Below are 27,907 nucleotides of genomic sequence, written 5' to 3' on the forward strand. Positions count from 1 at the left end.
AAACACACTACTACATCTTTACTAGGTCATCTGTACTTCTAATAGTTCAGAAACTTAGAGATTTAGTGTACTCTTACATTAACTGCAAGAAAAAATAAAGGAGAAATTCCTTTTTTGAGATCACACTATGAAGTCAAATGGTTATTCAAATTCTGAATTTGTGTGCAAAACATGAAACACATTTACCTTTGTTCTAGGACTTAACAGATAACTTTCCAAGAATCAAACACACAGATATATTTGTGTGACTTCAATAACCTCAGCACTACAGTAATGAGAGATGTAGTAACCTTTTGCTATTTCAAGACTATAGGGAAAGAAGTCACAAAAAAGGAGAATTAAAATTGTTACAACTAAGAAACTGCTTCTTGTTAAGTTTCACCATAGTGCCACTTTCACCTTTACATAAGCATGGTGGCATAATTCAAACTCAATAAATCAGAAATCTTAATATTTAAAATTTACCTTGGATTTCAGTTATCACCATATTAACAACCAAAGGAATTAGATAGAACACAGAAGGGGTAATGGTTAAACCCACTTTGCTAGTTGGTTTCTTGACACATTAACTCATTTTTAATAAAAAGGGATAGTACATCTCAGTTTGCTTACAAGCTAGGAGATCACTTTGAATTCTGCATTTCCTAACTGCAAACAGAATAAAACATTTACAACAGATTATAAATAAATTGGTTTTCAATCATAGAACCAGCCCCAATGATAATAATACACTATTTTTAAAGACCTAAGGCAATGAATTCCATTATGTTCTGATTTTTCAAAAGAAGAGTTTATAATCAAAAGTGAAACTTTTTTCATATATTTTTTATTGTAATAAATGAAACTGTTTTAATAGGAAATTGGATGATATACTGTAGAAACTTCTTGAAATCTAGTCACATTTGATTGTCCACTTTTATTACCTGTGGGCATTTCTATTATATATGGCCCAAATTTTTAATAAGGTATTTAGAAAAATGTCATGAAGTTGTTGCTTTAATTAGTATATTTGGTCTTTTTTAAGATGACTACAAGAACCATTAATAATTTTGAATTTTTCTTTGTGTTATTACATATGTACATTTATATAGGCATGCATTATTAATCTTACTTTGGATATCTTACTTTCTTTTTTTCTTCTCTTCAGATTCTGTCACAATTTGAGAACAAATGTAGCTTATAGCTCATGGAAGAGAAGACACAAATCAAGACATTTTTGGGTTCCAAGTTGCCGAAATATGGTGCAAAATCTGTAAGAAGTACACTGAAGCCGATGTCCAGTGGGACAGCTGTTACTCTATTAGGAACGTCCAAGGGTAGTAACATCAAAAGTTATATAAAAAATAATGGCTCTGATTGTTCATTATCTCATTCCTTTAATTGGAGGAAAGCAAATAAATACCAACTTAGTACACGAAATACTGAAGAACCTAACAGTACTCAAAATTCACATGATAAACTCACTGATACTGAAAAACATGCACCTGCTCAAGGAATGTTGGATAAAAATGAGGTAAAGGGAGGTTTAAAAAGTCTTCCTTTATTCACATCAAAGTAAACAAAGCCATCCACTATGTTTGTATCATCTACAGAGGAGGTAAACCGAAAGTCTTTTTCTGGACCATCTAACTTGTGTAAATTCACCAAAGGCACGTTACTAGGAAGGACTTCATATTCTTCAGTCAGTGCTCCAAAATCTCAGTTGAATGGATTTTATGGAAATCGATCAGCTGGTAGCATGCAGAGGCCCTGAGCAAACTCCTGTGCCACTCGAAGCAGTTCTGGAGAAAGCTTAGCACAGTCCCCAGACAATATTAAGTCTATGGCTTGTGAAAGAATGGTAAGGTCACAGAGTTTTTCACATTCCATTCAGAATTCATTCCTTCCCCCTTCATCTATAACCAGATCACATTCCTTCAATAGAGCTGTTGATCTTACAAAGCCTTATCAGAACCAGCAGCTTCCCATTAGAGTGCCTCTACGGTCAAGTATGCTAACAAGAAGTTCTCGGCATTTGGAAGTACTTAATGGAAATGAACATTTGGGGTATGGATTTAATAGGCCTTATGCTCCTGGTGGAAAGAAACTGGCTTTAGCAAATGGGTCAGGTGTAACTTCTACTTTGGGTTATAGGATGGTTCACCTCTCTCTACTGAAATCCAGCCGACCTCCATTTTCTGGAACTATCACCGTCGATGGTAATAAAAATACATCTGCTGACACCTGTGTAGAGGAAGAGGCTACAGTTTTGGTTAAGGACAACACCACCAATAAGGACCAAGAAGTAATTGAAAATGAAAGTTACAGAACAGAAAATGACCAGACCGTGAAACATGATACTAAAATTAGATATCTAAGTGATGATGTGGATGATATTTCCTTATCTTCTTTATCATCTTCTGATAAGAATGACTTAAGTGAAGACTTCAGTGATGATTTTATTGATATAGAAGACTCCAACAGAACTAGAATAACACCGAGGAAATGTCTCTCAAAGAAGAAAAACATGAAAATGGACCTTCCAAGGATGTATTTGATTCCCCCAAAGAAAATGAAAAAACCTTTGGTAAAACTGATGAATGGATAGATTTAAGTGTTTCTGGTAAATATTAACATCGTTAATTTCCTTGCTTTTCTCCTATAACCAAATTATCATTTAGGATTATCTTCTAAGATACTCTCAGTGTTATACAGCGGGTTGAATCTGGAGTTGGGCAACATTTATCTTCCTTGTGATTTTTGTTCCCTATCCTCTTTTTAACCTATCTAATGCAAAATCAGTAAAATGTCTTTTTTGTTCTTTCTTGGCTATTATATCCAAGCCACTTCGTATTTAATATAGACAATGTTTCCCAAATGATCTCTCTGCCTAGAGTGGTGAATCATTGGTCTTTGTTAAGAATAAAACTATGTCAAAAGAAACATAAGATAGGGAAGGTCATGCCCAGTCTAAATTTGCTTGTTTAGCAATTTTAATAGTGATACTGCCCAAGGAACTTTATTTCTGTAATTGAAGAAAATGAAATAGCCGTATATGAATCATTTCCCAATATAGATAGCTATATTGACATTAGATACTAGAGAACGTATATTTGTATTTTCATATGCCCTAAAAGAAGAACTGAAAAGAATGGATACAGGAATGTGGTCATGCCTGGAAATACACACAAACCCTTGATTGTCTGCAGGTCTTATAAAAGGGACTGTGAGAACAAGTTTATTTCCTTATAAGAAGGCAACTATGAAGTTAAAGAACACACAGAGGAAAGGAGTTTCCTGAACAGTGGTTAAAATAATATCTTGGAAAATATTAAAGAAATATGAGGATATCAGAAATGTTACAGTAGTAAAGGATGGCTAAGTGAATTTTTTTGTTTACTAGAAATATTTTAAAGATTTTATTCTTTATTTTAAAAAAAATTCTTTAAGACTTAGAAGATGTTGCAGTTATGTATGCGTTTGGGGGCCATCTCTTTGGCCATAATATATTGAATTCTTATAGCTTATTTTTTAGAAATGACAAATAATCATATTTTGTGAATCAATATTTCTCTCTTTTTTAAACCAACTGAAGATAGGAGTTGCTATACAAAGCATACTTCCGGAAATAACTTGATTTCCCCGGATGCGGATTACAGAGCTGGCTCTTCATTTGAACTCTCCCCATTGGATAGTTCTGATGGAACATACATGTGGGATGAAGAGGGCTTGGAACCCATTGGGAATGTGCATCCAGTTGGCAGCTATGAATCTTCTGAAATGAACAGCATAGTATGTATGGATTTCTATGCCCTCTTGAAATACTTTACCTTACTGTAGTGAAGCTTTTGGCATTGATTGACATTTTTAATTTATGAAATAACTTTCCTAGTTTGGGAAATAATAACTCATGTATTTATTAGGACCCTATAAAATGTATAGTAAATACAGAAAGTGTAACCTTTGATTTAAATACATATACACATGTTCATTATAGAATATGCATACATACATGCACACACATACACATGTATCTATGGATGTACTTTATTGGGCAAGTTTAGCTAGGCCAGAAATTCTCAAGTAGGTAGAGATCGTCAGTATCTGGGAACATTTTTGGGTCTTTTTCCTTTTGATACCGGGATTGAACCTAGGACATTGCACTTGATAGGCAAGGGCTGTGCCACTGATCTATTTCCTGGGCCTTTCTGGAAACATTTTCAGTTATATTGCAGAGTGTTAGTTGGTGAATAGAAAGAAGCTAGAGGTTCAGCTATCTCACTGTGCCCATGGCAAAACATTACCTAGCAATTATTGAGAAACCTAGGGATACCATTCACAGACCACAGTAAGGTTTTTTTGTTGTTGTTCTTCCTTGTTGTTGACTGTGAAGCTTAAACTCAGGGTCTGGGTGTTATCCCTAAGCTCTTTAGCTCAAGGCTAGCTAGTACTCGACCATGTTGAGCCACAGTACCACTTCAACACAGTAAGTTTTAACTTTTAGTCTTACCTTTAGTCTTTACTCTTTACCTTGTTGAAGGCCTGGATAGCCATTGGAGGCACCTGTCCATTATGATCTCTGCAAGTTTGATCACTTGAAGCCCTTTGTTGGAGAGAAAGAGATTGTGTTGTTGTCTTATTTATAAGTTTCCTATCAATCTACCATGCATTTATTATACACAGGTATTCTAAGAAACAGTTGTGAGTAATGTGGTTAATATGCTGTTTGAATAAGGTGTAACAGATGTGTTAGTTAACAGGGCATTGATGCCTTTTGTGCTTGTATTCCTGAACTTAAGAGGCGTAGATCCAGAGGAGTGCAGTTTCAAGAATGCTTAGACAAACTACACCTCAAATGACTCACAAAAAGGAAAGGTTGACTTAAGTGGTAGAATGTTAGCTGAGTAAGCAAACTGAGCCCAACAAGCTCCAAGAGCTCCTGACAATTAAACAAAAAGACTCAGGCTGGGAATATGTTTTAGTGGTAGAGGGCATGCCTAGCATGCATGAAATCCTGGGTTCAATTCATCTACAGTACCACATAAATGAAAAAAAGCTGAAAGTGATGATGTGGTTCAGCTGGTAGAATGCTAGCCTTGAGCAAAAGCAGCTCAGAATCATGGCACAAGTCCTGAGTTGAAGCCCTAGGACTGGCCAACAAACAAAACAACAACAAAAACCACTCTCATCCTTTATTATTTAGTATGTAAAATGAGATTTCCTCATAAAGTCATATAGTAGTTTTTGTGATTATGTTGCATTCAAAGTAGATTTCAAGCAATATGATTTTTTTTTGTACTCCTATGAAATAAAGACATGGAAAAAAAACAACAATATTGCTACCAGGCTATTTTCAGGAAGAGGGTAAAAGTGGAGATAGGAGTGCTTCTGGAGTTTGATCTCAGGCCTTTCCTGGGCTGGTACTTTATCTCTTCAGCCACACCCTAGTCCTTTTTACTTTCATTATCGTTCAGATAGGGGTTCTTGTTTTTTCTGGGTCTGGCTTCACCTCATAATCCTCCTAACCACAGCGTCTCCCTTAGCTGGGGTCACAGGTGATTGTCACAGGTGATGACTGGCTTGTTTGTTGGGATGAACTCTAGCTAACTTTTTGCCAAGGCTGGCCTTGAGACTTGGCATTCTCTCAATCTCTGCCTTCTGAGTAACTGTGATTATAGTTACAAGCTACTATACTCAAACTTAACAGAAATATTTTAAGTTGTACAAGCATATAGAGGAAGAGGAAGCATATTTAATTTAGAGAAAGTGTCTTTATGTTATTAGATAAAGGAAATAAAGCTTACAGTTTATGATTTTTTTATTATGAGGCCTTTTAAAAATGAATGTAATTGAAATGCACATGAATGTGATGTCCAGCAGATGGCAGCAATATGACATTTAGTACCTGGTGCCTTTAGCGGTTTACCACTTTCAACACCCAAAAATGCCTTCTCTTAGTTTTAAACATGTCTCAATTGACTATTAGCCCCTGATATCCATGACTTTCCTCCGTGATCAGTATGTTTCTGTTTACTTGAGATGGGAAGGAAAAAATAGGCTTTCTGTACTTTGGTGTCTCTAGTATTTTTCTTCTAATCAAAAGAAGACAGGCTAAAAAAGGATGAAGAACTGATGGAAAAGTTGAGATACGTGTTGAGATTCTGTTTTGCAATAGTTGGACTTAGCATTTTTGCTTGGAAGTTCAGCTGAATTTTTGCTTTGAGTATTTTAAACTTACTTATACAAGCATGTACTTGTATAGAATTGCTTTTATGATGAATTATTGTTACAGCCTTTATTCACTCTCTATATTCTATTCTTTTTTGTGCATTTTGTCTTATCTCTTTTTCTCCAGATACTCATGTGAGTATTCTCTTTTATAAAAAATAAACTCTAGGATAGGGAAACAAGAGGTTTACCTTGTGTGATTGTTGTTCTTAATGTACTATGTTATTTCTCTTCTCTTTTTTTTACCCTTATGGTTAATCTCATGTTGTTACTGTATCTGACTTTCTTATCTGGTATATTGTGTATACGTTTATTTAAAATAGGGAAGGGGGAGGAACAACATGATTGGGAGGGATTCGGGGAGGGAAATGGGGACAAAAACATGAGAAAGGGTATCAATGTGTGAGAAGTGATGCACCTACTACCTGACAAATGTAACTATAACCCCTCTATGCATTATCCTGACAATTAAAAAATAAAAAGAGTCTTACAGACTTTAGTGCAGGGGCTGGCTTTGAAATTTGACCCTCAGATCTCAGCCTCCTGAGTAGCTAGGATTACATGCATGAGCCACCTCACCTGACTAGAATAAATGTTCTGATACTTTGTAAGTAATTAAAAATTAGTCTTTTCATCCTTTTTGTACTCATTAAACCATTAGTTGAAACACAACTATTTTGGAAATGAAATTCAGTACTTTTTTCTGCTAAGTGTTATTATAGTCATATTTATATAGCATTAGGCAAAGGCATTTTTTTTTCTTTTTTAAGCACAGTTAACTGTACTCAGAATCCTCTGCTGTCATGCTGTGACCAGTATGAAAGCTCTAATTGAGGGGAATTGAACTATAGTGTCACAATGACTGATTTCATAACTCCAAAGTATTTAGGAAGTGGTAATTTTAAAGTATAAGATGCTGTTATTTTGGGAATTACTTTTTCTTTCTTGTTTTTCTTCTATTATCTTAAAAAGGCTTTTTGCCATGTAGCTTAGGGTGGCCTGAGACTTGGTAGATTGCTCTGGGTAGCCTCAAACTCATAATCCTCCTGCCTCAAGATTAAAGTTATGAATATGCACAGTCATCTGGAATGATTTTTATATTTGAATCTCATGTCCTTATAAAAGTGTCTAGCTTTGCTGTTCTGTGTTTTGTCAACTTTGGCTCATTTTCTTATGGTAGGACAGTTTAATTCCTTTTCATTACTTTAATTTTTGAAAGATTTTATTAACACTGATTTTTACGTCATATTTCAAATGTCATCTTTAACAAACAAGAATTCAAGAAGGGAATCTCTCTATGTACATAGTTTTTTTTTTTTTGCCAGTCCTGGGCTTGAGCTCAGGGCCTGAGCGCTGTCCTTGGACATTCTCAAGGCTAGTGCTCTACCACTTGAGCCTCAGCACCACTTCTGGCTTTTTTCTATGCATGTGGTACCGAGGAATCGAACCCGGGTCTTCATGCATGCTAGGCAAGCACTTTAACCACTAGGTCAAACTCCCGGCCGTCTATGTACATAGTTTTTAGAACATAATTAAAATTAAGCTGAGAGTTAGTGTCATAGATACCTATCAATCTATATGACATATCTATAGAGTAATATCCCATCATAGATTTTTATGTCTATGTAATTATGTTTATATCTCCAAGACTGTGTAATTCCTTATCCTTTAAATAATCTTGAATATTAAAATGGAGTTTAACAATTGTTTGAATGTCTTTCATGTAATTATTCTAATTTCAAGTATACAGATATATTTTACTGAACATTTGTGGTTTACTAAAAAACAACAGGCTAGATTTATTTTTTGGTGTAACTGAGGGTTGTATTCAGGGCATGATGCTTGCTAGGCAGGTGTTCTATTTCTTGACTCATATCCTTGGCCCTTTTTGCCCTTGTTATATTTTGGATTGGGTCTTCGGGTCTTATATTTATGCCTAAGATTGGCTATTTATACTTTATGTAGCTTGGATCCTATACACTGTACACTGTGTCCAGTTGTTGATTGAAATGACGTCTTACATTTGTGCCCAGGCTGTCTGTGAACCTTAATTCTACTGATTTCAGTTTTTGAGTAGCTAGAATTCTAGATGTGAGCCACTGGCATCTGCTTCTATATTTGATTTTCTATGTTGATGATTGGTCTAGACTTTATTGAGACCTAACTATGTGCTGAGTATAATAATATTCTTATTAGTAGTTTTTGTGATTTTTATGAATTTCTGGGTTATTTGTACTGAAGTTTGGAATATCTCAAGTACAAAAGTAGAGAAGAACATAAAAATGCTTAATTTTGTTTTGAGTTTTAGAGGTAACCTAGATAATTTTTGGCTTTCTATCCTTTAATTTATCCTGGTTATTTTACTTTAAGAAAGAGACTAGAGATGGCTTTTTTTTTTAATCTCTATGAGGAGTATTCGTGGGCCTGGGAGTTTGGCCTAGTGGTAGGACGAAGACCTGGGTTGGATTTCTTGGTACCACATATATAGAAAAATCTGGAAGTGATGCTGTGGCTCAAGCGGTAGAGCTCTAGCCTTGAGAAAGCCCAAGGACAGTGCTCAGCCCTGAGTTCAAAACTGCCCCCCCACACACATAAAAAAGGAATATTCACAATATATTTGTTCTGCTAGTTTTTCGCCCCCTTTAACAGGCATTGTACTATTGCCAAATAGTTATCATTTAAGTGATGAGTTTATGTGCCTTATTTATACCTGTATCTTTGTTATAGGACTCTCATACTGCTATTCCTTATATATTTGTGTATATACTATTTGAGATTACTTGTATTTTTTCAGTGTTACTTTTGCCTATGTTGTTCTTAAGCCTAGGAAGCCTTCCTTCCTTAGTTTCTCTGCTGGTCAAATGTGTACTTGTTCTCTAATGTTTTTTTCTCCTTGCCCCCTAAGTGTTACTATTTAATGAGGCACCTGGCAGCACTTTATGTATCTGTATCTGTATTCATGTATGTATATATGTTTGTATGTATGTACACATGTAATATATATGTATGTATGTGTGTATATATGCATTAATTATTCCTTTTTACTATTACTGGAAATAGGGTTTCAGCTAAGTGTTGCACATTTGCTTGATGATTTACTTGCTCTTCAGCAAATGGCTATCACTTGAATCATATCTCTATCCCACTTCTAGCATTAAAAAAAATCACATCCTAGCTTTCTTTTGTTTTCTGTTTTGCTCAATATGAAGTGATGTTTGCTATCCTGATTTCCAACAGACTTAGTATTTGTAGTCTTTAGTAAATGCCTCTTTTCCATTAGAATTAATCACTCCTTCTTCTCTGCTTCTAACTGCAGTGCTTTCCCTTGTATCAGTACTTTCCCCTTTGGGGTCACTTTAAACTGATTTCCTCATTGTCTGAAGGTAAAGAACAAATTATATTTTGTATTTCTTTCTTGGCATACACAGGTAGGATTTATTGGTTCTTTGACATGAAATGGACCTAGAGAAGTTAGTACTAGTGATAATGAATTATATTCAGATTTTTATTTTATTCTGTAAAATTATCATTTTTATGATATATATATATGTTCTCCTTCAGCCCGGATTTTACTATGAAGTCTATATTAGTGCTGAGTTTCATGGTGGTTATTGATATTTAACTTCTGTCCCTGTGGTTACAGTGAAATCTCAAGTTTAGACTTGTGGTCCATAGGGTCATTTTCAAGGCTGACCTTTTGATTTTATTCAGGTTTGTCTCTCTCTTTTTTGTGTGTGGTGAATTGGTTCCCCTCCTTTTCTATATGAGTCTGCTATATTTCTATATGAGTCCTCCTATTCATTCAGATTCATTATGTGATGTAACAAGTATAGGGTAAATGATGATTGTTATCTCTGTAAAATGATTCAGGGGCTGTGCAGTGATAACCCTAGCCACTCGGAAGGCTGAGATCTGAGGATTGAAGTTCTAAGTCATCCTGGGCAGAAAAATCCATGAGGCTCTCATCTCCAGTTAATAAGCAGAAATGAGGAACTGGAGTGGTAGAGTGTCAGCTGTGAGTGAATGAGAACACAAGGCCATGAGTCTACGCCCCAGTACCAGCATACACACAAAAGAGGATGTAGCTACTAACACAGTTTTGCATTTATTTAAAAAGTGACAGCATGGCCCTATGTAATAGCACATGACTACAATCCTAGTGGATAGCTGAGGCAAGAAGACTGACTTGAAGGCAAACCTAAACTACATAGAAAGTGAGATTACTTCAAAAAGACTAGGGGAAAAGAATCTCCTCCCAAAACAATCCCCCCCCAACAAAAAAGATACATGAAATTGTTAAATGTTCTACTTTTTGTAAAGCCACAAATAATCTTTCACAGCTACTTTTGCAACATTTTTCAGACCCTCCCCCCATTCTTCAATCATCATGGCTCTCAAGTAAGGTTCAAGGGCACCTGTTTATATTCTACTATACAGTTAAATATTCTCCTACTTCAGCCTCCTGAGTGCAGGGATTGTAGACTTGTGCCACTATACTTGATTGAGATATTACAAACATTTTGTTCTTAATGTTTTGTAATATTTTTTTCTCTTAAGATAATTGGAATTTACCAAATTCTATAATGGATTGACTGTAGGGGGAAAAAAGCTCATGTCCTCACTTTAAGAAATTGTTGAGTAACATTTCTGCTTTTGTTTGTTCTTCTAGATTATTTGAAATGGGAAGTATAACTTGTTAATTTCTTTTTTATTTTCATAATTTCTCTTTGCTCAGTTCTCACTATATTTTTTTAGTCTAAACACCTTTGCTCTCCAGTTTCTGCTACACACCTTGAATATAGTATGGATTTTATTTTAATTTTCTATTTAATTTTAATTTTTTGGTGGATCATTGGCTTGAACTCAGGGCCTTGATGCTGTCCCTGAGCTTTTGTGTTCAAGGCCAGTGCTCTACCTCTTTGAGCTTCAGCTCCATTTCTAGTTTTCTGGTAGTTACTTGGGATTCATTGTAGATAAGAGTCTCATGGATTTTCCTGTGGAGGCTGGCTTTGAACTATGATCCTCAGCTGCCTGAGTAGGTAGGATTATAAGCATGAGTTACCTCTGACTGACTAATGTATACTTGGTAACTCATTTCTGCTTTAGGGTTCTGATACTTAATGTTTTAATAAACACTTGTTAAAATGGATGCCTGATGACCTGATAACCATTACCATTTAGTTAAAAAAAACTAGAAACACTTAAAGATACTGTTTATTGCTGTTTAGGATTTTTTTCACATACATTGTGACATAGTGTCTTTTCAGAGTAAGTTTCTAAGGTATCACATGTCATAATAGCAAGCTGCAGCTTGCTGGAAATATGATGCTAGCACAGATGGATAGTGGAGAGATGGCTTACAGAAAGTTGAGGCGGGCTTAACATAGGTAAATCAAAATCTCAAACTCCTATTGTTCCTTCCACTTTTGCTTGACCACCAAATCACAGAGAATTAGAAGTGAACTTCTCCACACATTTGATGAGGGGATACAGTAAGATGAAGAAACTTTCTCAAAAGTTTTTTTCCCCGAGTAGTAAAGCTTTACATATATACTGATCAGCATAGGTTCATTTTTTTCCTATTAATATAACTCTTATATTTGGAGAAAGTTCAGATTTGCCAAATATAGTTGTGACCCTTTAAAACATTTTTTCATCCAATATTAATGTAATTAAGTATAATATGAAGTTTAATTTAGTACTTTTTTGAACTATGATGATGCAAGTACACATAAATTCTGAGAACACTGATGTGGAAAAGGTTTTATTTTTAATGAATTCAGATCCTAATATGACAGATAGAAACATGATCACAAGATGATTTTATAAGTGATATGATGTGATTAGTACATATAATGTCTTGGAATAACAAGTTATCTTTTCATATACATGTATAAGTATAGGAGTAAGAAGGAGATAGATGGAGGAGGGCAGGAAAATAATAATCAAGTTTTAAAGAAGAACATTTTGAATTGATTTTTGAATAATGGGTACAAAGTTAGCTTATTGGCCAAGGAATTGAGAAGTTTTGCATTTTAGTTATAGGTACCAGCATGTATCCTGAGAGTACCACTAAAATGAGATGTGTGGGAAGAATAGGGGAATTGCTAAGAATGTAAAGAAAAAAATACAAGTAGGGGGAAAAAGCTAGAGAAATAATATGGGAAGGAAGGAAAATCGGGTATTCAGAAGGACAGATGATGTATACAAATCATATCCTAGAAATATATGACAGATGTGTTAAATATTAGTGTACCTATATGTGAGATGATGAGTAGAATATTTTTTTCTGAGTACTTTCACAAATTAAACTTTATACTTCCCAGTCAGAGACTGTCGTTCAAAACAAAAATTAGTGAATGTAAAAGTAAATTTTCTTCTCACCACATCTCCTTTATGGAGCATAGAACCAGGCACAAGGTAGATTTATAATATTTATGGAAAAATTTGTGAATTCTGTGAATTGAATCAGATAGCATGTAGTTAACTGGTACACTGAAGCTGAGAAATTAAATGATTTTCACAAACTAGAAAAAATTTAAGAGTTGAAGTTACTGTTTTGTCTGAATAGTAATTGCAAATTTTAAACTCAGGCTGCTATTGTTGTTGTTGTCATCGTCATCATCACCATCATCATCATCATCATCATCATCATCATCATCATCATGATCACCAAAATTTTTCCTGTGACAAAGCAAAAGCCAGAACATACTGTCTGCAGACTCTTCTGTTTCTAGTGTCCTTTAGTTGGTATTTTCCTAATCTTTCATCTCTTTTCTAGTTTAGGAACCCGGTAATCTGTATTTGTCATTGTTGCTGATTTAGGAGCTTAAGTTGGTTTCATGTAGGCAGATGGAAAGTTAATCTTTAACTGGATTTAATGAAGTAGAAAATATGAGAATATTAGATGGACTACAAAGGAACCCAAAATTTTGACCCTAGTTCTACAATTGGTGTTTTTTATTTTTTTTTCTCTCTCTCTCTTTCTCTCTCTCTCTCTCTATATATATACTGTTCTTCCCTTATGATTTGCATTAAGTGACTAGAGATTTTTACCAGCTCTGAAGCTCTTAAAGTTTTCTCTGCCCTGCAATGTAACTTGTTTTCTTTGCCTCTTGCTTTTAATACTTGCAGAAATAACTTTTGTTTTGAAAATATAGTATCTTTCTTTGAAAAGCTTTAATTTCCTAAATTATTACTATTTGTTTTTGAGATTTCCTTTGTTTTCAGGGGTTGACTAACTCCAGTTAGTGTGAAGTAATCAATAGGAAATGTTTTGCTACTCAGATATTCTATGTAAGAATGACTTAAAGTTTTGTTTCATCTTACAGCTTTTTAGTTTTAGCTATTTAGACTTACAGAGAAAAATTGAAAAATAGAGTTGGAGTATAACTTTCATCTCTCATCTCCTAATGTTAGCCATGGGGTAGTGATCAAAACCAGGAAATTAAGTTTAGTATAGTACCTTTTTAATGTCTGTATTGGCTCTTGCCTGGCCATTTCATTTAGGACTGGTTTTCTACTACTCCATTTCTGGATTTGTTTCTGGTTAATTGGAAATAAAAGTCTCACAGACTCCTATGCCCAGATTGGCTTGGAATATAGTCCCAAATCTCAGCCTACTGATTAGCTATGATTGTAAGTGTTAGTCAGTGACTATCTGATTTTTTTATGCTATAGAGGGCATATGCTTAATATATTTTTAGAATAAATTTTTGTATTTGGGTTGACTTCTTTGTGTTTTTTGTTGTGAGTTTTAGCACTACTTGTTGAAAAGACGTTTCTGCAGGGAATACTTATGTGCCTTTCTTGTAATCAGTTAACGGTATTTGTGTGGGTTTATTTCTGAACCAAGTGTTCTATTCACTGGTCTGTGCATCTTTTCCTTTGCTGTCTTGATTCCTGTCTTGTTTTGTCTTGGGGTATGTCCTCTCATGTACAATAAGGAGTTCAGTTAGTTGTTCTCCCTGGTTCTTGTGTGGGAGCCTCTATCCATCTTCAGAATTTTTAGAGTAACAGAAGTATCTTTGTTCTTGGTGGGCCCTGCTAGCTTATGCTAATCAGGTGACGGCATGGGGGCAGGCAAGTTATGTCAGAATGACCAAATATGTGGAGGACTGGGTTTTGAGCCATATGGTATAATCTAACTTTTGGGGAAGGAAGAAAAAGGTACTGGAGATTGGTTCTGTCATGTGGGCAATAATTCAGTTCAGTCTATGTAAGGAGAATGACTAATAAAAACCTTGCACATGTTATACCTGGTCAATAATATTCTTGTGTGTGTGCAATTATGTGTCATGCTGCAGAAGGGTGACATGGCCTGGGCTGATTTTGTGTAGACATGGAAGGTTTATATTTGGACTCATCTCAGAACTTGTGCTGTTTGTCACATTTTCAGGTTGTCATGATTTATATCCTTTTTTTGCTATAATAAAACTATTAATGTACTGCTTTTTTGAGTTGTATGAATTATTCTAGCACATTATCACACCCAAGGGAGAAATAAGTACCTCTGAATTTGTAGTCAGTTGTTCAGAAGTACAGGTACCCTGGGAGCTTCTCAACTTGCAGCTGGTATTCGAAGTAAAGACATTCTGTTTCTTTAATTTGTGATGTGTTTCGTATAATTCTAGATAGTTGTAGAAATCCTGGGATTTTGTTAGAACAACTCCTAGGCACTAGATTGTGGTTTGGTATGAGAAAAACTGATGAAAGGTAGACTTGAGGAACCTGTGATTGTGGGGTAACTTCCCAATCACTTGTGACATGAAATGTTTGACTGTGATCTGTTACTGAAGATACAAATTAAGGGATGGAAATGAAATTTTTTTCCTTCAAAAAAAAAAAGTTAAGGGATGGAATTTGGAAAGGGCAGTAGGCCCAGCTTTTCAGGAAACGCCTCAACTAGATACAAAAGGAATTGTAAAATTAAAAAAAAAACAAATATGAAGTTCAGGTTGGGTTCTGTTGGCTCATGCCTTTCTCCTAGCTATTTAAGAGGCTGAGTTCTGAGAATCGTGGTTCAAAGCCAGCTAGGGCATGGGAGTCCATGAGACTTCTATCTCCTGTTAACCTCCGAAAAACCAGAAGTGGCAAAGTGGCTCACCATGGTAGAACAGTAGCCTTGAGCTGAAGAGCCCAGGCCCAGAGTTCAAGCCCTATGACTGACGAACAACAGCAACAAAAACAAAAAAAGAAGTTCATTGATAATTATTACCTGTAAAAGCAATAAGTGAAAGTCATAGAGAATGCTGGAGCCCCTGAAGTTGAACCAAACTAGGTTTCAATCAGTCTGAGCCATGACCACTAGCCTCAAAGCCACCCATAGTGGGAAAGGTTGTTATAGTGCACTGGAGAGTACTATTCATGGCTTCTGATTTTAAGGAAGGTAGTGGAGAGAACAAATCAAGATTGTACTGAAATCAGAGGTTATAGTATAAAACAGTTGCCTTGCTTTGTGGCCCATTCTCATCAATATCCTGAACTATCTTTTGCTGACTAATTTTGAAGCTGACTAATTTTTTATTGTAATTAATAGAAGGGTTATATTATATTTGCCAGATAGAAGGTGCATTACTTCACAAACATTGCTACCCTTTCTCATGTTTTTGTCCCCATTTCCCTCTCCCACCTCCTCCCCTCTTCTTGTTTTCCTCCTTCTCTATCCTTTTCAAATAAACATATATACAATATATCAGATAACAAGATAAGATACTGTAACAATATGAGATAACCAAGGGACAATACAGTAGATGAGAAATAATATAGTTTGGCTGGGAGTTTGGCCTAGTGGTTAAAGTGCTTGCCTAGCATGCAGGAAGACCCGGGTTCGAATCCTCGGTACCACATATAGCAAAAAGCCGGAAGTGGTGCTGAGGCTCAAGTGGTAGAGCTCTAGCCTTGAGAAAGTCCAAGGGCAGTGCTCAGGCCCGGAGCTCAAGCCCAGGACTGGCAAAGAAAAAAAAAAGAAATAATATAGTTCTTAATAGAACAACAATCAAGGTATAGAAACAATCTTGTTTGTATATCTTGAAGGTCCTTTCATTTAGCCTCATCCTATGTGGCCTTATGTATCTAGGTTTTGCTTATTGTAAACCTCTGCTAGGAGAGTCCAAGGTTTATACTAATTATGACAAATGAAGGAAACCACTGGGCCTATGTTCATTTGAGTCTGGCTTACTTCTCTTAATATGATTTTTTTTCCAAGTCTTTCCATTTCCTTAGAAATGGGGTGATATCGTTCTTTCTGATGATATGAAGCTGACTAATTTTTATTTTAACTTTGATTCCTACACAATGGAAGAAAAGGTAGGGTTGATATAGGATATAGCCTGGGATGGTATTTCAGTAGATTAGTCAAAGATTTATATAAAAAAGGCCTTTATTTGAATTTAATGCTTAATATCATGTACTTGAGTGGCTAACATGGTCATGGGCTACAGAAGAGACATTTCTGAAACTCCTGGACCGAAGGCCCCATGCACTTTAGGTGAAATCTCAATTGGGGTAGTGATAAATACTGAGAGTATAGAAATATATAGATTGATTTGATGAAATTTAATTTTATGACATTTGAAGATGAAAGATGGGGATGAAAATTGATTTTTTTAAGCAAGTTTATTTATGTAAAGTGGTTGCTTTTTTTTTCTTTTACCTAAATGGATATTATGTCGAACTAGGAAATACTTTCCCAATCAAAACTTGTTGAAGGGGTACAGAAAACTACTGTACATATAAAAGTTGATGGAATTATTATGTATGAAGTCTCAGAATAATAATGCCTCCATCAACAATATTTATGATTACTGAAAACAGTGTGGAGGCTAGTTCCTCTTTTCCCTAACAGATTACTTTCTTTCAGAAGGATTATGTCATTAACTAGAAATACTTAAGTTTATGTATATTGTTTTATTTTTTATTTTTAGGGTGATTCTTTGAAGCATTAGTTGTAATTTTGGAAAATTGGAAACAACCCAAACATCTAAATAATAGTCATACGACCTAAGAGTAGCATAGTATAAGGACTTAGTAAAAGAAGGGATATGAATGTTTAATTTAAACTGAAATAATTATGCCATTTTTTAGAAACAGGAGACAAATATGAATATATTTACCTTCCATATGCGTGTAGAAATATATTATGCCATTACAGATAATTCAGTAATTGGCTGTGTCATTTTTCTATTTTGATAACAGATGTATATAGAATTGCAGTGTTAACCAAAGGTATATTTTCAAGTGATTTCATAAGTTACCTGAGCACTAATTTAAGTTTAAAAAGTTTTCTTTTAAGTTGGATGAACTTTACATAACATAAAAATATTTTAGTGGCATTTAGCTCATTGAAATACTTCATCCCAACAATCTCTATGTAGTTTGAAAACTTTTTTTATTTTTTGGATGTGGAAGGCAGCTTTGTCCTTGCAAGGTAGGAACTCTACCATCTCTGGCAGTTCTAAAACACTTCCAACATCCCAAAGTGAACTTTAACCATATTAAGTAGTTATTTCTACCCACCCTAAACCCCTCTACCTCTGGAGACTACTAATGTGCTTTCTGCCTCAATGGATGTACATAATTTACATAAAGATAGAATAGTAGAATGGTTTAAAATTCATCCATGTTGTAGTATGTATCAGCAATCACTCTTATAAAGCTGAGTAATGCAGTCTGTTTTTGAGCACCTGTTTTAAATTTGAGGGGTTTTATATGTACATATAAAATTTCTGAGTCATATGGCAGTTAATTCTATGTTTAACTTTTGGAAGAACTGCCAAACTCTCCTAACAGCTGAGTTATTTTACTTTTCTATTAACAATATATGAAAGTTCATATTTTCCCACATATCTGCCCACATTCTTTGCTCCTACTTTTTAAATAGCTATTTTTCTGGGTGGTAAATTGTATTTAGTGGTGTTTTTGGTTGCATTTCTCAAATGATGTCCTGTTAGCTGTTTGCATATCCTCAGAGAAATATCAGCTCCTCTGCCTAGTTTTGGCTCGTTTTCATGGTTGAATTGTAAGAATTTCATAGTTGAATTTGTGGATACTGGTTTCATCCGATATATGATGCACAGATTTTTCTGTGATTCTGTTAGCTGTCTTAATTTTCCTTGTAATTTCAAGAAAGTACACAAAAAGTTTTAATGAAATCCTATTTATTATTTCCTTTATTATTTATAATCCAGATTTCATGTCCTGAAAATTCAATGCCAAGTACAAAAGTCATGAAGATTTGCCCTTTGCCCTTATGTTTTCTTCTAAGAATTTTATGTTGTTTTTTCCTTTTAATATTAAGGCCATTGTTTTATTTTGTTTGTTTGTTTATTTGTTTATTTTTTGGGTCATGGGGCTTGAACTTGGCTTGGGCACTGTCCCTGAGCTCTTCAGCTCATGGCTACCACCCTACCCCTGGGCCTAGGCTTTGTCCCTAACCTCTTCAGCTCAAGTCTACCACCCCTACCCTTGAGCCATGCCCCACTTCTAGATGTTAATTGGAGGTGAGTCTCAGGTCCTGTTGTGCCCAGGCTGGCTTTGAACCTTGATCCTCAGATCTCAGCCTCCTGAATAGCTAGGATTACAAGTGTGAGCACTGAGTCCGGCCTGGCCATTGTTCCATTTTGTGGTTTTTGTTTGTGATGTGAAATAATGATCCAAGTTCATGCTTTCATCATTAGTTGACAGCTTTATAGATATCATAGATATCATTTCACTGCAGTGGACTGTAAGCTTTCTGATGGACGGTGTCATTGTTCATCTCACTGTGGGTTCCCGACATGTGACATCATTTCTCTTTCTGATTTCAGAAAACCTTAGACTTTAAACAGTTTGAATAATGTCTTTGTGTGGTTGCTGTTTATATCTATAATCTACTGTGGCTTTTTTCTAGTTTAGAAAGCTTTAGTCTTCTCATCTCATCTTGTCTTCTTTCTGTATTCAGATTTGAACTCAGTGCCTTGTGCTTCCTAGGCAGTCAACTACTTGAGCTACTTTTTCAGCTGTCTTTAGTTTATTATCTACGCCGCATCTCCAACTGCCTTCAACTGGCAGACTTTTTGTCTTCAGAATTTTTTTAAGCCTTCTGTTGCTTTATTACTATTATCTTCCTTATGAATCTAATGTATGATTTCCTTTGGATCTTTGTATATATTCAAAATAGTTTTTATATAAAACATTATTTGGCAAGCCTACTGCTTATACTTTTTATCTACTTAAAATTACAGATGTGAGCAAATATTCTTGACTTCTTTTTTGAGATAATCACACTAACTTTTGATAGGCCTTCCACCTTTTATGTAGCTAGGATTATAGGCATGAGACATTATGACTAGTTCCTCCCACTTCAAATATCCTTTTTCTCACTTATGCGAATCTCTTTCTTAACAAAAATATTGATTAATAGATATTTTATTTCTGTCCTCAAATTTCCTTAGGCTTTGTTTTTCTTGATTGTGGGTTTTTTTTTTCCTCTGTGGCCTGAAATTTTATATGATCAAGCTCATTCTCTCTCTGGTTCAAATTGGCTATAGAAATTCCCTACTAAGGTTGCCTTTTGTTTTCTTTTGAGGAACAAATGAAGCTTTCAGAACAATTTTCACAGTATCTGGTTCCAATAGGAATGCAGTAATTATAAATTACATCTTTATAATTTTGCTCTTAATTCTTAAGATTTGCCAGTTTTTGAGATTTTTAATTGTAAAACAAGTTAAAATTTACCATCTTAAACAGTTTTAGGTGTATATATAGTTTCATAACTTTAGCATTCAAATTGTTAATGCAACCAATATCCAGAACCTTCTTATATTACAGGCTGGATATTATTATTGTTCTTAATTTAAGGCAGAGTCTCAGTATATATCTCAGGCTGGTTTCAAATTCTCCATTCTAGTCCTGCCTTACTTTGTGTCTGAGATAACCACCATACTCCTGTTGTATTTTGAATATTCTTTTTTTTCTCCCCTAGTTCTTGATAACCATCATTTTGGTTTTTGTTTCTGTGAATGTAACTGCTTTGCACTCATCTTATTAGTGGATTCATACAGTATTTGTCATTGTAAGATACCTTATTTCATTTAACAATGTCCTTAAGAATTACCCTTTTTCTTTGAGATTATGTAGTGAGCTGGCTACTAGTAGCTTCACTCTGTTACCCTAGCTACTCAGGAAGCTGGGAGATCCAGGGATCATGGTTTGAAGCAAGATCAAACAGGAAAGTCTGTGAAACTCTTATCTCTAATTTATTACCAGAAAAGCCAGAAATGGAGTGGTGGCTCAAATGGTGGAGTACTAACCTTCAGCACAAAAGTCCAGGGGCAGCAATCAGGCCCTGAGTTTGAGTCCTAGGGTGGGCAATTAAAAGACCGAGTAATATTTTGTTATAGCTACATATCACCTTTTGTAAGGTTTATTTAGTTCACAATTTTGGAGGCAGGCAGGGAGGCTTAGGATCTTGGTGTCAACATCCTTTAGCTTCTGGTGAAGGCTTCATGTTAGATCAACTTGAACAGAAAAGTAGAAGGTGGAACAGCCACACACTGAAAAAGTAGAGTATACGAGGTTGAGTCCAGGTGCTAGGTGCCAGGTGCTACCTTGTTAACAACTGGCTCTCTAAATAACTAAATTTGTGTGGAAAGTACCCAAATCCCCTTCTGAGGGTGGTACACCTTTGGCATGATTACATCTTAGAGGCCCATTAACTTTCAGAAATGTTATGTTGGAAAAAAATTTAACATGAGGAAAATGAAACTGTGACTCAATGCTAGCCTTCAGCTTAAGAGCTCAGGAACAGCATCCAGGCCCAGAGTTCAAGCCCCACAACCAAAAAAACACATGAGGTTTGGTGGAAACAATTCACACTCAAATCATTAATATAAATATTTCTTCAAGATTCTGTTTGCAGTTCTTTTGTTTGTATACATAGAAGTTGTAGTTAGATTTTTCTTGAACTGATTCTGTCTTTTCTGTCCTATTAGTCTTGGGGAGGTCCTTTTTAGAAATTCTCATACTTTACTGGTGTTGCTAGTAATGGGATTAGTGGTGAGACTACTTATTGATGGTTTCCTTTGGTTCTTTGCATTTATAATAAAAATTAAAAAATCAACATTTAGTAAGTTCAGAGCTGAGGTTTTCCTCAGATATGTTTCAATAAATCTCTGTTTTAGTCATGTGTGCTCTGGCATGCCTGATATGTTGGCTTGTGGTTACTTAGTGTTTTGTGAATATTTCCTTGAATGTCATAAGCCAAATGTAATCAAAATTATAAGAAAAGAGGAAGGACACACACACACACACACACACACACACACACACACACACACACACACACACAGAATATATAAGTTTGAGCAGGAGACAAACCCTAAAAGACAAAAATAAAAAGACAGGTTGACTCTGTCCTGGGTTACACTTCCAGTGCTTGCTTCCCTTTGTGCTCCACTGAGCCAAGGAAGTGGAAAGCTGTCTCAGGTTCTCTTAGATGTTTACTGAGAGTAAGGTGCTGCCCTGCATTTTTGTGGCTTTCTAAATTTCCCCAGTATTCATGGCAGCATTACCTTGTCTTTTCACTCCAAGCTTTTATTTTAAAAAATCTAATATGATTTACTCAAATAGAATTTACTCAATAACATTTTATATAGTAAAGTTTAGTGAATTTTGTCCCAGAAAGCTAAGATTTAAATTCTTTTGTGAAAAGAATTTCAGTCTCTCAGCTTTTGGTCATCAAGAAAGACATGGTAGAAATAACAATAAATAATTTAATGCAAAAGGCCAGGTAACTAATGGGATAATCAGTATATTTTTTCATATTAATGTTTTGTTAATATTGTGATAGAACAACGAGTGCATATTATAAAAATGAGTATAATGGAAATTCAGTCTACATTATTCAGTATAAACAGATTTGAAGCTCACATCTCAGAATGAAAAGATGAAAGAATTTCTCACATAACTAAAACACTTTTCTAATGACAGCAACAACAAAACAAGTTTAGGATGAAGATAAAAGTATGAGGGAGAACCAGGTTACCCCCAGTTTTGGAGAGAAATTCTTCCTGGCTTTTTTTCTCCATTTTTTCCACATTCTGTTATGTTTGTCATCTTTTGCCACAGGTGACTCTTCATAGTTCATTTACCTTACATTGTTTTTGAGGACTGCCCTAAGCTTTTCTGCCCCAGTGAATTCTGAATTACTTCTGGTAACCTCAGACTGGTTAGGGCAGACAAATAATTCTTTGTGAGTAAAGGCTTCAACTTTGCCCTCTGGAACCAATGTTTCTGGAGGGAGTGTGCTGTCTTCAAGTATACACTGGAGCGGAGAAGGGGATGATGGGAGGAGCCTAGAGAAGATTCTCAAAGCCTGTTTTTACATTGTCCTTTTTTTTTTTTGGTTGGTTGCACTAAATTTGTTTTTTCATTCAGTTCTGACAAAGTTGGTTATAAATTGCTTCATGATTTTTCAGTGTTGGAGGAATGAGCTTAGCTTTTTTTTTTAATTAGATCACTGGATTTTGTAGAAATGGAACTTTGGGGGATCTGGAGATGTAGCTCAGTAGTAGAGCGCATTCTTGTGGAGGAAACTGCATTGGTAATAAAGCTTGACAGCAGCTTTGGCTGCTGTTAAAGACACCAATGTTAACTTCAAGGCCATCTGAGTTATTACCACATGTTTGATACTGCCTCACATTTACTCTTGTTCAAACAAATACGGTCATTTGAGGTTCTTCATTTGCACTGTGTATTTTCCATTTGGAAAATGGAGTGAAGCAAGAATTAATAGTTGTGTGTTGACTAGGCTTGAGTTACATTGGTGGCCCATCTCATGTGGGCTAGTCACTGCTGTGTCCACATAGAAGAAAGTGACAAGGCCCGGAATTGAACTTGGGTCTTTGTGCATGCTAGGCAAGCACTCTACCACTAGGCTAAACTCCCAGCCGCCTGATTTCATTTTTTGTCTTTAATTCTCATGCCCCTTTCTGCTCCTGTGTTTTTTCTTGGTTTGCATGCATCTCCCTCTGAAAATCTGGCCTTTTTTTTAAAAATCAGTGATTTTATTACAAGAATAACACTATAGAAGTGCAAGGAATTTTTAAGTATTCTACCTTCTGCTAGAGTGTTAGAATTTAATTTTGAGGATTCTCAACTATTCTACGATACTTTAATGGCATCAAGTTCTGATTTTCTGAGTCTGCATTTGACATTCAGATTTATGACTTGACTTCTTTCTCTCCTGTTCCATTCCCTTGTTTCCATAACATCCAGACATTTTACAATACCTGCTTTGTAGCTCCAAATGGGGCCTTAGGTTCTTCTTTAGGATCTACTCATTTGTGAATCCTCAACTCCTATGAAGTAGCCTCCCACTTAATATCTATTCTGTGTGAAAGCAGAGATAAAGAGTGGGGGAGGGGAGAGATCATCAGAGGAATTTCTATGACTTCTCAGACATGGAAATGAAAAATCACTATTTTGGGATTCCCAAATGATCCCCAAATGCCCCATTACTTAATCCTATGCATTTATTCACACAGGCATTTTGAGAAAGAGAGAGTCTGCAGTGATAATACTTTCAGTGACTACAGAATGGATCTTTGATGGCAAAATTATTTTTCAATGTCAGCCTGTATTCTCCTCATTCCCCTTGACATTGTTGGAAAGCTCGCTCACTGCCCAGCTCTGCAGAATGTGTGTATGATTGACAGCTTGCCTGCAAGAAGTCACAGGAACAGTTCAGATGCATCCCCAACCCTCATCCATCCCAAGAGGGCAGATTATAGCATCACAGCTGAGCTCACTTCCAAAACCAATTCTCAGGGCTGGAAGTGTAGCCCATGTGGTTAGAGCACTTGCCTAGCAAGTAGTAGGCCCTGAGTTCAAACCCCAATAGTTAATAATGACATAACATGCAAAATTCTTCCTCAGCAAATGTGCATTTATAGCTAAACAAAATACAAATAGATCTTAATCACATGACAATACACTTACAATCTGAGACTAACCATCTGGTAAGTGCCCAGTATTTCCAAGTTCTGAGGAATTTTCTACATTTCCTTGACAAATCTCAGCTGAGTGTTTGTACTTTGATAACCAAGGTAGGTCAAATGCAAATGTGAACTGCAATGAGAAAAGTCATAGCAGCTATGATATAGGTTATTTCTTAAATTTGTTCATGACTAATGTTGAGAAGCAATTATAGGCTTTCTGAAGTCCCAACTGCCAGGAATGTTCAGAGCATAGGGTGAGGCCGAAATCCAAGAGGGAAAGTCTGTGGATGCAGGGTCATGTGGCAACATAATCCAAGGAGCATTAGAAGTCACACCAAGGACCAATCATAGAAGCATAAAGGGTTGCTAAACATGAAAAGAAATGCTTTCTAGTAATCAGAATTGTACCATACAGTGACATTCTATTTATTAAAAATCTTTATGTGCAAAGATCTGTAAAATAGAAGCAAAAATGATAAGCAAAAAATAGAAACCTAGCTGACAATAAAAATGACTGAATTATTTCATCCATATAAAAATGATTCCATAGCTACTGCTCTTGAAATTTTTGCTTTTATATTATCCACATTATAACTGAATTAAAAGTCACAACTGGGACTAAGCTTAAAACCTTGAAAGCAATATCATCTTAATAGGGATATACATATAAATATGTTTATGAGACAACTAGTTGATAGTAGAAATTGAATTCTAGTTGATTTTACTTTTGTACTCTGCCTTACATACTTTTTTTTTCTCTCTCTCTATATATGGTGGGTCATGGGGTTTGAACTCGGCCTAGGTACTGGCCCTAAGTTCTTCAGCTCAAGGCTACCACCCTACTCTTGAGCCAAGCCCCACTTCCCGTTTTCTAGAAGTTAATTGGAGATAAGAGTCTCAGATCCTTTTGTGCCTGGGCAGGCTTTGAACATTGATCCTCAGATCTCAGCCTCCTAAGTAGCTAGTATTATAGGCGTGAGCCACCTCGCCCAGCCGTATTTTCTATTTTTAAGAAATTGTATTCTAGGTTAGTGGCTTACGCTTTTAATCCTACCTACTCGGGAGGTTGAGATTTGAGGATCCCAGTTCAAAACCAGCACATAAGTGACAAATCTGACTCATCTCCAATGAGAAAAAGGCTGGAAGTGGTGTGACTCAAATGGTAGAGCACCAACATTGAGTGAAAAGCCAAATGACTGCAAGTTCTTAAGCAAAGCCTCAATTCTGCCCCCCCCCACACACGCACAAGCACATACACAGCTGTGAGACTATGTTTATAGAGAGATTGTAGGTATGTTTTCAAATTGAAAGTCAAAGTAATTTCTATTTCCTGGATCACGTTGGTAAAACACATGATACATAGTACTCAATAACTGATCTCAGCCACTGAGCTATGAACTGGCTGTCCACACTACCCTGACATAGGAGAGTGCTTTAGGAAATAAGTCACTTATGCAATATGCACGAATGGGTTTGCTGCATCCTGAGTCCCTCCCTCCCTCCCTTCCTTCCTTCCTTCCTTCCTTCCTTCCTTCCTTCCTTCCTTCCTTCTTTCCTTCCTCCTTCCTCCTTCCTCCTTCCTTCCTTCTCTTTGGTGTTACCAGGGTTTGAACTCAACTTCACCCTTGCTGGATAGGTGCTCTGTCTCTTGAGGCCATATCTCTTAACTGTTTTTTGTTTTTTTTTGTTTTTATAGGCAGTCCTGATCCCACTCAGCCAGATTCTTGGATGTTAATCCACCTGTTTTAGGCTTCCTGTCAAAGTGGAGTTAACTGGCTCAAGTGACCAGGCCCAGCTTTTCTGTTGAGATGTAGACTAATGGATTATTCCATCCTAGTTGGCATAAAATAGATTCTCTCCTAATATCAGCCTCTATGTTGCTCAGGATAATAGCGGATATCACTGCACCCTATTGAGAAGGGGTGGGGGTCGCAAGGACTTTCCTTCCCACACTTGGAACCTCAGTCTTCACATCTTCAGCCTCCCAAGAGCTAGGATTACAAGTGTATATCACCAGCACTTGACTGGCCCCTTTTATTGATTGAGACAATTGGGATTGGGACTCCATTATTCAAAGTATCAGATCCAGACCAACCATTAGTGACAAAGTATTCCTTTGGAAATCAAACAATTTGCTTTTGTAGTGCAGATAAGTTGGGGCTACAGAGACTCTCCCTGCATTGCACAAGCCCTTCTTTAGGCTTTCCATGGAGTCCTTTTTTTTTTATTGGTTCTACCTACACCTTCCCAAACAGGAGTGCTGTAGTGAAAGTATTTACAGACTAAGCAATCTTTCTTTGGGTCCTGCTTCATGCCATTTTTTTTCTTTAGGGTTCCCTTCCTTCTATGCTAATGATCAGGAGTAGGGTGAGGGGCAGAAGTCCATTTATCCAAGTCTCAAGCCCACAGGGCCTGATGGGCGCATCCTCCCCCAAGGAACAGAGGCAGCAACTGCACAGACAAAGGAACAGGAGCAGAGCTCCTCAGGCAAGCAACCTAAATAAAGTCTGGGTGACTACTCGTGCTTTGGATGGAGAAATAATATTCTCCCCATGATAGCTTTTTTTTCTCCTGTCTGGGCCAGTGTTTATGCCTGACCGACACATTTCTAAATAGCATCTAAGGGCAGAGGAAATGATGGAGTTTTTTTGTCTCTGAAAAAATTTTAAACACCAGGCTCTGCACATCTTGTGGGGGCTACTTGTCCAAAGCCAGGGACTTCATAGGCTTGCATGCTTAACCTCCCAAATGTACCCATACTGCCTTCTAAGAATTTCATTGGATTTTCCCCCTGCTGAAGCAATAATAAGCACTTGGGGTTGCCATGGGGCTTCATGCTTGAGAAAAAAGGGAGGAATAAGACATGTAGAGCCTTCATCAAGAATCCCATCACTATGGGGCCGAGAGCATGGCCTAATGGTAGAGTGCTTGCCTAGCATGAACGAAGCCCTGGGTTCGATTTCTTGGTACCACATACACAGAAAAAAGCCAGAAGTCGTGTTGTGACTCAAGTGGTAGAGTGGTAGCCTTGAGAAAGCCCAAGGACAGGGCTCAGGCTGAGTTCAAGCCCCAGAATTAGCAGAAAAAAAAAGAATCTCAGCACTATGGCATTCTACACAAGGATACCAGAAAGCTGGCTTTGTGTTCCTAATTTTGTGGGACTAAGCCTAATCCACAGATTTCCTCACTTTTAACTAAAGTAGTGCTAACACTCACTGCACAAGAGAGACAACTGGTTGACCTCCATACCACCAGGACTTGGCACAGAGCCTAGTGGTCCAACCTGGGCAGATATGTGTCCACTCGTGTAGAAAATGAGACATAGGCTGTCAGGCAGGTCTGGGTCTCAGTCTGTGTTCAGGACCCTGGGGTCCCCCAAGGCCATAGCAGGGCTTTATTCTAGTTGAGCAAGATGAAGGAAAGAATATCCAATGTAATTTAATTTTGTTTCGCAGCTCTAAACTTCTTTTGCTGCAATACAACCTAATACAATCAAATGCAACAAGCCAGGTACTGGTGGCTCATGTTGGTAATCTCAAAAAACTGAGATCCAAAGGTCATAATTTCAAGACAGCCCCTACACAGACAACTGGTCGACCTCCATACCACCAGGACCTGGCACAGAGCCCACGAGATTCTTATCTCCAATTAACAAAAAGCTGGAAGTGGAGGTGCAGACTAAGTTATAGAATGCTAGCTGATGAGCCTAAATTCAAGCCCCA

At 36.4% G+C, this 27,907-nt stretch overlaps 1 pseudogene; it reads left to right on the top strand.

Annotated features, from left to right (window-relative positions):
- Positions 1-1,176: 1,176 nt before the first annotated feature.
- The window catches only part of LOC150039138 (serine-rich coiled-coil domain-containing protein 2-like), a 29,759-nt pseudogene continuing 3,028 nt past the window's right edge, over positions 1,177-27,907 (top strand).

This window comes from Megascapheus bottae, unplaced genomic scaffold (genome assembly GCF_031878675.1).
Source record: "Megascapheus bottae isolate mThoBot1 unplaced genomic scaffold, mThoBot2.hap1 HAP1_SCAFFOLD_76, whole genome shotgun sequence".
NCBI lineage: Eukaryota > Metazoa > Chordata > Mammalia > Rodentia > Geomyidae > Megascapheus > Megascapheus bottae.